Source organism: Phocoena sinus, chromosome 3 (genome assembly GCF_008692025.1).
Source record: "Phocoena sinus isolate mPhoSin1 chromosome 3, mPhoSin1.pri, whole genome shotgun sequence".
In the NCBI taxonomy this organism is placed as follows: domain Eukaryota; kingdom Metazoa; phylum Chordata; class Mammalia; order Artiodactyla; family Phocoenidae; genus Phocoena; species Phocoena sinus.
Window position 1 is genome coordinate 94,984,880 of NC_045765.1, and position 11,077 is coordinate 94,995,956.

The window sequence follows — 11,077 nt, forward strand, 5'->3', positions numbered from 1 at the left end:
CTTTTGCTTGTCTGTAAAGGTTTTAATTTCTCTGTCAAATCTGAATGAGATCCTTGCTGGGTAGAGTAATGTTGTTTGTAGGTTTTTCCATTTCATCACTTTAAATATGTCCTGCCATACCATTCTGGCTTGCAGAGTTTCTGCTGATCCCCAAGCTAGGTCTCTTATATACCATGTCCTACTGATGATATATTGCTTCCATGCACAGTGATCCTTGTGGCTAGGCTGGTCTGAAAACCCCAATTCATGATAGAAAGCTCAGGCCACATGGTCTTCTGATGTGCCATGATCAGGGATTCAACATCTTTATCAATGTTTATTAGAAAGCCAGAAGTTGTTTCTCAAAATTAAAAAAGTTATCTGAAATTAATTTGCTCCCAAATCCTAGGTCTTCTCTGTGATTCTCTATCAGTGCTTGCCAGAGGTTCATATGCCATCTGTATTTGCCACATACATCATGAGTATTAGTGGATCTGGTGGATCCACTGTCAGGTTGTGGAGCAGATTGCCTTCTCTTAGATTCTAGGTGGATCAAAGCAGCACCCTCAGATGTGGTATATATTTCCTCCAAAATCCAAAAAGGCCCGTTGAGCATCACACCTCTTTTTAGTGGCAGGGGTATAAGGTGCAAAAGCTGGTCTTTCATCTTGGAGTAGATATTTCAACACTCCCAAGAGTACTGAACTCTCAAATTTCACTGAAGTAGTGGGATACTGATTCGTCATGGGGTTAGCTCCTACTCTGTAGTTCTCATATGTCTTCCTAAGTCATCTGAAGTGCTTGCTATTTTCTGCATATCAGATCCAGTTAGTGTATATCATCAATCTAATAGAACAATGTATATTGTGGAATGTGAAGATAATCAAGGTCTCTATAAACTGTATTACAGCAAGGAGCAGGAGAACTGACAGAGCCCTAAGACAAGGCTGTGCAAGTAAACCATGCCATACAGGTAAAAGCAAACTGCTCAAGGTGGTCCTTGCAAATTCCTATGGAGAAAAAGGCATTTGCCAGATTGAAGCTGGAAACCAAGTTCCAGAGACCACATTGATTTGATCTAGTGAAGATATTACGTTTGGGACAGGAACTGGAATTGGGAGTCACTCCCTGATTAAGTTTATGACAGTCTGTACTCTTTCTCCAAGACCTGTCCTATTTTTGAACAAGTGAAATGGGTAAATTAAATGGGGTAATGATAGGTCACTACCCCTACTTCTTTCAAGTCTTTGATGATGTTAATATCAGCAGTTTCCCTGAGGATGCCATGTTGTATTTTGGTTCACTATCTTGGTAGGAAGTAGAAGGAAGTTCCAGGGTCTGAGATCCAATGTGGGGATTCCATCCATTGCTAAGCATGTCTATCCCAATTATACATTCAAGAACTGGAGAAATAAACACAAGGTGGGTCCTTGGATATACGTGTTCACTGTTAGTCAGACTTAAATTAAGACATCATCTGTTACCTGCAATCATAGCCTCCACTTGGATTGATGGGTGACAATGGCATTTTGGGACCCCAGGAATTAGTCAATTCAGAGCCAATGTGTAGTAATCCCCCAAAGATCTGGGTATTTCATTTTATCCAATGTACAGTCACTCTAAGTCTTTTTTTTTTTTTTTGCGGTATGCGGGCCTCTCACTATTGTGGCCTCTCCTGTTGCGGAGCACAGGCTCTGGACGTGCAGGCTCAGTGGCCATGGCTCACGGGCCCAGCCACTCCGCAGCATGTGGGATCTTCCCAGACCAGGGCACGAACCCGTGTCCCCTGCATCAGCAGGTGGACTCTCAACCACCGCGCCACCAGGGAAGCCCCACTCTAAATCCTTTGCAGAAGGCTTGGAGAATAATTTACATCACGTACTTCCAATCTTCAACAAGACAAGACACAGATTACCCTCCAACCAAGGAATTTGGGGGTTTCTGAATTGACTTAAGTCAAGAAACTAAGTGAGAGGCTATGATTCTCCACTGTGGTGGTGCAAGTCAGCTTTCTAACAGCCATAGATAGAGTTTTATGTTATATAGATCAACTAATACACTAGTAGACTTCCCATCTGGAGCACAAGGCACACCAAAGATCCTGTGGGACAAGTTACAGTACTTCTTTGTTGTCCTTTATGGTAGACGCACCAGCCCTGTCTTCTGTGGTTAAGTGCTGCCACTTGATCTCTGGCACTTTAGGTTCTCATCATCCCCACTGAAATTAGGGAACCCATTTCAGTGGCAGAATTCCCTATGATCATACCCTGCCCACAAAAGGGAGCAAGTATAAAGTTTTCAAGGATGCAGGTACTTCTCTCTCTAATTTATTTCTCAATGCCTCAGTGAAGTGAGTATCTTCTGAGTAGGATTGCCAGATTTAGCAAAAAGACAAAACAAAAGAGATGCCCAGTTAAATTTGAATTTCAGATAAATAACAAAAAATGCAGCATAAATATGTCACTGCCCCAGCCCTGAGTTTTCCCAGGCCAGAACTAGTTCACAGCTGGCAGGCAGAGTCTGTTCAGCAGGGCAGAGAACTGAATGCGGGAAATCATGCCACCAGGATGTTAGCAAGCTAAGACTGGTGAACAGGGAACCATAGACCAGGCCAGGAAAGCTTGAAGGTAAGCATCATTGCCACAGGAGCAAGCCAAGAAAATTACAAGGAACTAGGAAGAGATGCTCCTTCCTCCTGCCATGACCCTCAAGCACCCTTTACTGGCAAGGGAGAAAAACTTACAGGAGCCATCTCCAATATCACCAACAGCACAATGAAGGACAGATTTAGAGCTGGCTTTAATAACTGACAGAGATACAAATGATAAAATTCTGCACTATTAGCATATAAATACACACGAGTCAATGGAACAGACCCAAAACATCAAAATAGACCTAAAAGCATTCTGGCATTTGGAATATGAAAAATTAGGCATTTCAATAAGTGGGGAAAAATCAATTATTCAAAAATTGGTGTTGAGAAAACAGAGGTCTATCCATAAAAATAAATGAATCTAGAGCCTTACTTTACTTCTTATACTAAATTCTAGATAGATTGCAATTTAAATGTTGAAAAAATTAAAACATAAAAACATGTGGCATATACGCATACATGTAAAATATCAGAACAAAGTCTCGAGTATAATAGAAAATTTGGAGGTCATGAAAAAAATTTTCCTACACTAAAAATATATCTGTAGGGAATTCCCTGGTGGTCCAGTGGTTAGGACGAGGCACTTTCATTGCCATGGCCCAGGTTCCATCCCTGGTCAGGGAACTGAGATTCTGCAAGCTGCACAGCACAGCTAAAAAGAAAAGAAAAGAAAAGAAAAATCTATAGAGTAAAATATTGTGATAAGTCAAAAGACAAATGAGAAAAATGTTTGCTACTTATACCACAGACAAATCAGTAAGAAAAAGATGACTAACCTATTAATCACAAAATTACACGAAAAAATATTTCATAGAAAAAAAATGATACAAATATTTCTGTAATATATGAAAAAATGCAATCATAAGGAAAATGTAAATTTCACTCATATTAAAGGAAATATGGGGGGGTGGAGTCAAGATGGCGGACTAGGAGACGCAGAATTCATGTCTCTGCACAATTAGAGCACCTACCAGGTACTGGTGGGGGACCATGGACACCTAAGGGGACAGGAGGAACCCCCAGTGACCAGGTAGGATGTGGTGAGTGGGGGGAGTGAAGGGAGAGGAGAGGTGGAGGCCAGACAGGACTGGCGTCCCTGAGGGGTGGCTGGGGGAAGGGAAGGGATCCCACACCTGAAGGGGGAAATTGGGGGACCATTGAGAGGACAGAGGATCAAAAGGGAGTGTGGCCAGGTTTCTCCTGCCCACTTGGGGCCCGGGGAGCCTGCTGAGATCCAAGGCCTGATCCTCTGCCCACCTAGGCCCCCTCCAGGCATGTGGGTCCTGAGGGAGTGGGAGGGAGGGGAGGGGGAGCAAAAGTAAAGGCCAGACCTCCGAGATGAGCAGCCCTGAGGGGTGACTGGGGAAGGGGAGGAGTTCCTACACCCAGTGGGACCCACCCATGGTTGGGGTCCAGCAGTGACAGGGGAGACCCTGGTGGAGATGGTGGGGGCAGGGCACGAAGGAACAAAAGGGAACAGGGCCAGCGCTTTCCCTGTCCACTTAGGCACTAGGGAGCTCGTTGTGCTCCTGGGCCTAATCCTCTGCCCTCAGAGCCTCCCTGCTGCCGCACACAGCCCTGCCCCTACACCCCCACCCAGGGCCTTACCTCTACACTCATAGACCCCCTCCAACACGCTGGGCCTAAACCCCACCCACACACCCTCACCCAGGGCCTTGCCTCCAAACTCTGGAACTCCACGATCCAGTAGCCCTCCTTTCCACATGCTGCCTCTGCCCTCTGCACGGGTCCTAAGAAGAGACGCCACCCCACTCTTGAATGTTGCCCCGCCTAGGCCCTGCCCCCAAGGCCTTTTCTGGCTGCATGGGTCCTGAGCCTAGGCCCTGCCTTATGCTCAAATATCACCCCCCACACGCCTAAGTCCCTCCCCACCCTAAACCCCACCCAAGCCTAAGTTCCACCCCCCACCTAAACTCTACTCCCATAGACAAGCCTTTTTTTTTTTTTCCTCTTTCAGATTGGGGTTCTGTTTCACCTTGTTGATCCATTGCTGTTGCTTCGTTTATATTTTTCCTAATAAATCTTTTATTTTTCTAATTTTATTTTATTCTTTATACTTTGTTATTGTTTTCTCCTTTCTCCCCCTGCACCCCACCCCCCCTTTATTCTTTTTTCGGTTGTGGTTTTATTTTACCTTGTTACAGTTATTTCAATTATATTTTAATTTTTCCTAATTTTTTAAATCTTTCTAATTTTATTTTATTTTTTATTCTTTGATATTGTACTGCTCCTTTTTAAATTTCTTTTTTCTTTTTAAATTTTTATTTTATTTTTTTGCCATGCCATGCAGCTTGCAGGATGTTGGTTCCCAAGCCAGAGGTCAGGCCAGAGCTCCTGTAGTGGGAGCTCTGAGTCCAAACCACTGGACTAACAGAGAACCTCAGACTCCAAAGAATATTAATTGGAGTGAGGCCTCCTGGAGGTCCTAATCGCAGCACCAAGACGTGGCTGTATCCAACTGCCTGCAAACACCAGTGCTGGACGCCTCAGGCCAAACAACCAGTAAAACAGGAATACAGCCCCACCCATAAAAAAAAAAAAAATGAAACGGCAAAAAAATTGCTACAGATGAAGGAACAAGGTAAAAACCTACCAGAACAAATTAATGAAGATGAAGGAGGCAAATACCTGGAAACTAATTCAGAGTAATGATAGTAAAGATGATCCAAAAACTCAGAAACAGAATGGAGAAAATACAAGAAACATTTAACAAGGATCTAGAAGAAATAAAGAGCAAACAAACAATGATAAACAACACAATACTGAAATTAAAAATACTCTAGAAGGAATCAATAGCAGAATAACTGAGGCAGAAGAAAGGATAAGTGAGCTGGAAGATAAAATGGTGAAAATAACTGCCAGAGAGCAGAATAAAGAAAAAAGAATGAAAAGAATTGAGGACAGTCTCAGAGACCTCTGGGATAGCATTAAACGCAGCAACATTCGAATTACATGGGTCTCAGAAGAAGAAGAGAAAGAGAAAGGGTCTGAGAAAATATGTGAAGAGATTACAGGTGAAAACTTCCCTAATATGGGAAAGGAAATAGCCACCCACATCCAGGAAGTGCAGGGAGTCCCATACAAGATAAGGCCAAAGAGAGACACGCTGAGACACATATTAATCAAACTATCAAAAATTAAATACAGGGACTTCCCTCGTGGCCCAGTGGTTAAGAGTCTACCTCCCAATGCTGAGGACGTGGGTTCAATCCCTGGTCAGGGAACTAAGATCCCACATGCTGCGGGGCAACTAAGCCCGTGTGCCTCAACGAAAAATCCCACGTGCCGCAACGAAGACCCGACGCAGCCAAAAATAAATAAATAAAATAAAAAAAAATTAAATACAAAGAAAAAATATTAAAAGCAGCAAGGGAAAAGCAACAAATAACATACAAGGGAATCTCCATAAGGTTAACAACTGATCTTTCAGCAGAAACTCTGCAAGCCAGAATGGTAGGACATATTTAAAGTGATGAAAGAGAAAAACCTACAAAAAACATTACGCAGCAAAGATCTCTTTCAGATTCGACAGAGAAATGAAAACCCTTACAAACAAGCAAAAGCTAAGAGGATTCAGCACCACCAAACCACCTTTAAAACAAACATTAAAGGAACTTTTCTAGGCAGGAAACACAAGAGAAGGAAAAAAACCTATAATAACAAACCCAAAGCAATTAAGAAAACGGGAATAGGAACATACATATCGATAATTACCTTCAATGGAAATGGATTAAATGCTCCAACCAAAAGACACAGACTGGCTGAATGGATACAAAATCAAGACCCATATATATGCTGTCCACAAGAGACCCACTTCAGACCTTGGGACACATACGGCCTGAAAGTGAGGAGATGGAAAAAGATATTCCATGCAAATGGAAATCAAAAGAAAGCAGGAGTAGCAATTCTTATATCAGAAAAATAGGCTTTAAAATAAAGACTATTACAAGAGACAAAGAAGGACACTACATAATGATCAAGGGATAAATCCAAGAAGAATATAGAACAATTGTAAATATTTATGCACCAACATAGGAGCACCTCAATATATAAGGCAAATGCTAATAGCCATAGAAGGGGAAATGGACAGTAACACAATCATTGTAGGGGATTTTAATACCCCACTTTCACCAATTTACAGATCATCCAAAATGAAAATAAATAAGGAAACATAAGCTTTAAATGATACATTAAACAAAATGGACTTAATTGGTATTTATAGGACATTCCATCCAAAAACAATAGAATAAACTTTCTTCTCAAGTGCTCATGGAACATTCTCCAGGAGAGATCATATATTGGGTCACAAATCAAGCCTTGGTAAATTTAAGAAAACTGAAATCATATCAAGTATCTTTTCTGACCACAACGCTATGAGACTAGATATAAATTACAGGAAAATACCTGTAAAAATTACAAACACATGGAGGCTAAACAATACACTGCTAAATAACCAAGAGATCACTGAAGAAATCAAAGAGGAAATCAAAAAGTACCTATTAACAAAGGACAATGAAAACACGATGACCCAAAACCTACGGGATGCAGCAAATCAGTTCTAATATGGAAGTTTATAGCAATACAATCCTACCTTAAGAAACAGGAAACATCTGGAATAAACAACCTAACCTTATACCTAAAGCAATTAGAGAAAGAAGAACAAAAAGACCCCAAAGCTAGCAGAAGGAAAGAAATAAAAATCAGATCAGAAATAAATGAAAAAGAAATGAAGGAAATGATAGCAAAGATCAATAAAACTAAAAGCTGGTTCTTTGAGAGATAAACGAAATTGATAAACCATTAGCCAGACTCATCAAGAAAAAAAGGGAGAAGACTCAAATCAATAGAATTAGAAATGAAAAAGGAGAAGTAACAACTGACACTGCAGAAATACAAAAGATCATGAGAGATTACTACAAGCAACTCTATGCCAATAAAATGGACCATCTGGAAGAAATGGACAAATTCTTAGAAATGCACAACCTGCCAAGACTGAATCAGGGAGAAATAGAAAATATGAACAGACCAATCACAAGCACTGAAATTGAAACTGTGATTAAAAATCTTCCAACAAACAAAAGCCCAGGACCAGATGGCTTCACAGGCGAATTCTATCAAACATTTAGAGAAGAGCTAATACCTATCCTTCTCAAACTCTTCCAAAATATAGCAGAGGGAGGAACACTCCCAAACTCATTCTATGAGGCCACCATCACCCTGATAGCAAAACCAGACAAGGATGTCACAAAGAAAGAAAACTACAGGGCAATATCACTGATGAACATAGATGCAAAACTCCTCAACAAAATACTAGCAAACAGAATCCAATAGCACATTAAAAGGATCATACACCATGATCAAGTGGGGTTTATCCCAGGAATGCAAGGATTCTTCAATATATGCAAATCAATCAATGTGGTACACCATATTAACAAATTCAAGAAAAAACCCCATGTGATTATCTCAATAGATGCAGAAAAAGCTTCTCGCAAAATTCAACACCAATTTATGATAAAAACCCTCCAGAAAGTAGGCACAGAGGGAACGTACCTCAACATAATAAAGGGTATATATGACAAATCCACAGCCAACTTCGTTCTCAATGGTGAAAAACTGAAACCATTTCCACTAAGATCAGGAACAAGACAAGGTTGCCCACTCTCACTACTACGATTGAACATAGTTTTGGAAATTTTAGCCATAGCAATCAGAGAAGAGAAAGAAATAAAAGGAATCCAAATCAGAAAAGAAGAAGTAAAGTTGTCACTGTTTGAAGATGACATGATACTACACATAGAGAATCCTAAAGACTCTACCAGAAAACTACTAGAGCTAATCAACGAATTTGGTAAAGTAGCAGGATACAAAATTAATGTACCAAAGTCTCTTGCATTCCTATATCCTAATGATGAAATATCTGAAAGAGAAATTAAGCAAACACTCCCATTTACCACTGCAACAAAAAGAAGAATATACCTAGGAATAAACCCACCTAAGCAGACAAAAGACCTGTATGTAAAAACTATAAGACACTGATGAAAGAAATTAAAGATGATACAAACAGATGGAGAGATATACCTTGTCTTGCATTGGAAGAATCAACATTGTGAAAATGACTATAGTACCCAAAGCAATCTACAGATTCAGTGCAATCCTTTTCAAACTACCACTGGCATTTTTCACAGAACTAGAACAAAAAATTTCACAATTTGTATGTGAACACACAAGACCCCGAATAGCCAAAGCAATTTTGAGAAAGAAAAACGGAGCTGGAGGAATCAGGCTCCCTGACTTCAGACTATACTACAAAGCTACAGTAATCAAGACAGTATGGTACTGGCACAAAAACAGAAATATAGATCAATGGAACAGGATAGAAAGCCCAGAGATAAACCCACGCACATATGGACACCTTATCTTTGATAAAGGAGGCAGGAATGTACAGTGGAAAAAAGACAGCCTCTTCAATAAGTGATGCTGGGAAAACTGGACAGGTACATGTAAAAGTATGAAATTACAACACTCCCTAACACCATACACAAAAATAAACTCAAAATGGATTAACGACCTAAATGTAAGGCCAGACACTATCAAACTGTGAGAGGAAAACATAGGCAGAACACTCTATGACACAAATCACAGCAAGATCCTTTTTGATCCTCCGCTAGAGGAATGGAAATAAAAACAAAAATAAACAAATGAGACCTAATGAAACTTAAAAGCTTTTGCACAGCAAAGGAAACCATAAACAGGACAAAAAGACAACACTCCAAATGGGAGAAAATATTTTCAAATGAAGCAATGGACAAAGGATTAAACTCCAAAATTTACAAGCAGGCAATGCAGCTCAATAACAAAAGAACCAACAACCCAATCCAAAAATGGGCAGAAGACCTAAATAGACATTATTTCTTCCAAGAAGATAGACAGGTTGCCAACAAACACATGAAAGGATGCTCAACATCACTAATCATTAGAGAAATGCAAATCAAAACTACAGTGAGGTATCACCTCACACTAGTCAGAATAGCCATCATCAAAAAATCTACAAACAATAAATGCTGGAGAGAGTGTGGAGGAAAGGGAATCCTCTTGCACTGTTGGTGGGAATGTAAGTTGATACAGCCACTATGGAGAACAGTATGGAGGTTCGTTAAAAAACTAAAAATAGAACTACCATATGACCTAGCAATCCCACTACTGGGCATATACCCTGAGAAAACCATAAGTCAAAAAGAGTCATGTACCACAATGTTCATTGCAGCTCTATTTACAATAGCTGGGACATGGAAGCAACCTAAGTGTCCATCTACAGTTGAATGGATAAAGAAGATGTGGCCCATATATACAATGAAATATTACTCAGCCATAAAAAGAAATGAAATTGAGTTATTTGTAGTGAGGTGGAAGGACCTAGAGTCTGTCATACAGAGAGAAGTAAGTCAGAATGAAAAAAACAAATATTGTATGCTAACACATATATATGGAATCTAAAAAAAAAGAAAAAAGAAAAAAAAGTGTTCTGATGAACCTAGGGGCAGGACAGGAATAAAGACGTAGAGAATGGACTTGAGGACATGGGGAGGTGGAAGGGGAAGCTAGAACGAAGTGAAAGAGTGGCATGGACTTACATATACTACTAATTGTAAAACAGATAGTGGGAAGCAACTGCATAGCACAGGGAGATCTTCTTGGTGCTTTGTGACCACCTAGAGGGGTGGGAAAGGGATGGTGGGAGAGAGCTGCAAGAAGGAGGAGATATATATACATGTATAGTTGATTCACTTTGTTATAAAGGAGAAACTAACCATTGTAAAGCAGTTATACTCCAATAAAGATGTTAAAAAAAAAGAGAGAGAGACCTAGCTGGGGGAGATTCAAGTACGCTGAACAGGAGGCTCAGACCTTGAACACTGGCTATGGTTGCATCATCTCCTGTCTATCAACTCATGACTTTGGTCACCTGGGATGTTCCTAATGACCAACTATCTGAGAAATAAAAAAATCCTGGTTTAACGATGAGTCTGCACATTATATTGATATGACCCAATAGTGGAGAGCTATACTACTGTTCTCAGAAATAATCTTGTAGGACAGTAGTGAAGGAAAATCAGTAGCAGTGGTCAGAACTATAAGCAGTACATTTAGTTGTACATTTTGCCAGTAAGAGACAGCCAGAAAAATGGATGTATTCATAGGCAGTGGCTAACTGTTTGGATGGATTGTCAGCAACTTGGACGCAACAAGAGGGAGAGATTGGTGAGAAAGAAATCTGGGGAAGAGATATGCGGCTGGACTAAAAATGGTGAATGGTCACAAACAGTGAAGATATTTGTGAACCAAGTAAAAGGTCATCAAAGGGCATTCACTTCAGAGGGGCTCCTAATCAGATGAAGAAAATGACACGTTTTGCATGTCAGTCAG

The 11,077-nt window shown here is 40.3% G+C and overlaps 1 non-coding gene across 1 annotated transcript; it reads left to right on the forward strand.

The window, feature by feature from the left end:
- Window positions 1–3,184: 3,184 nt before the first annotated feature.
- TRNAE-UUC lies at window positions 3,185–3,256 on the forward strand. The gene has a single exon. It is a non-coding gene; the product is annotated as a tRNA-Glu (tRNA).
- The last annotated feature ends 7,821 nt before the right edge of the window (window positions 3,257–11,077 follow it).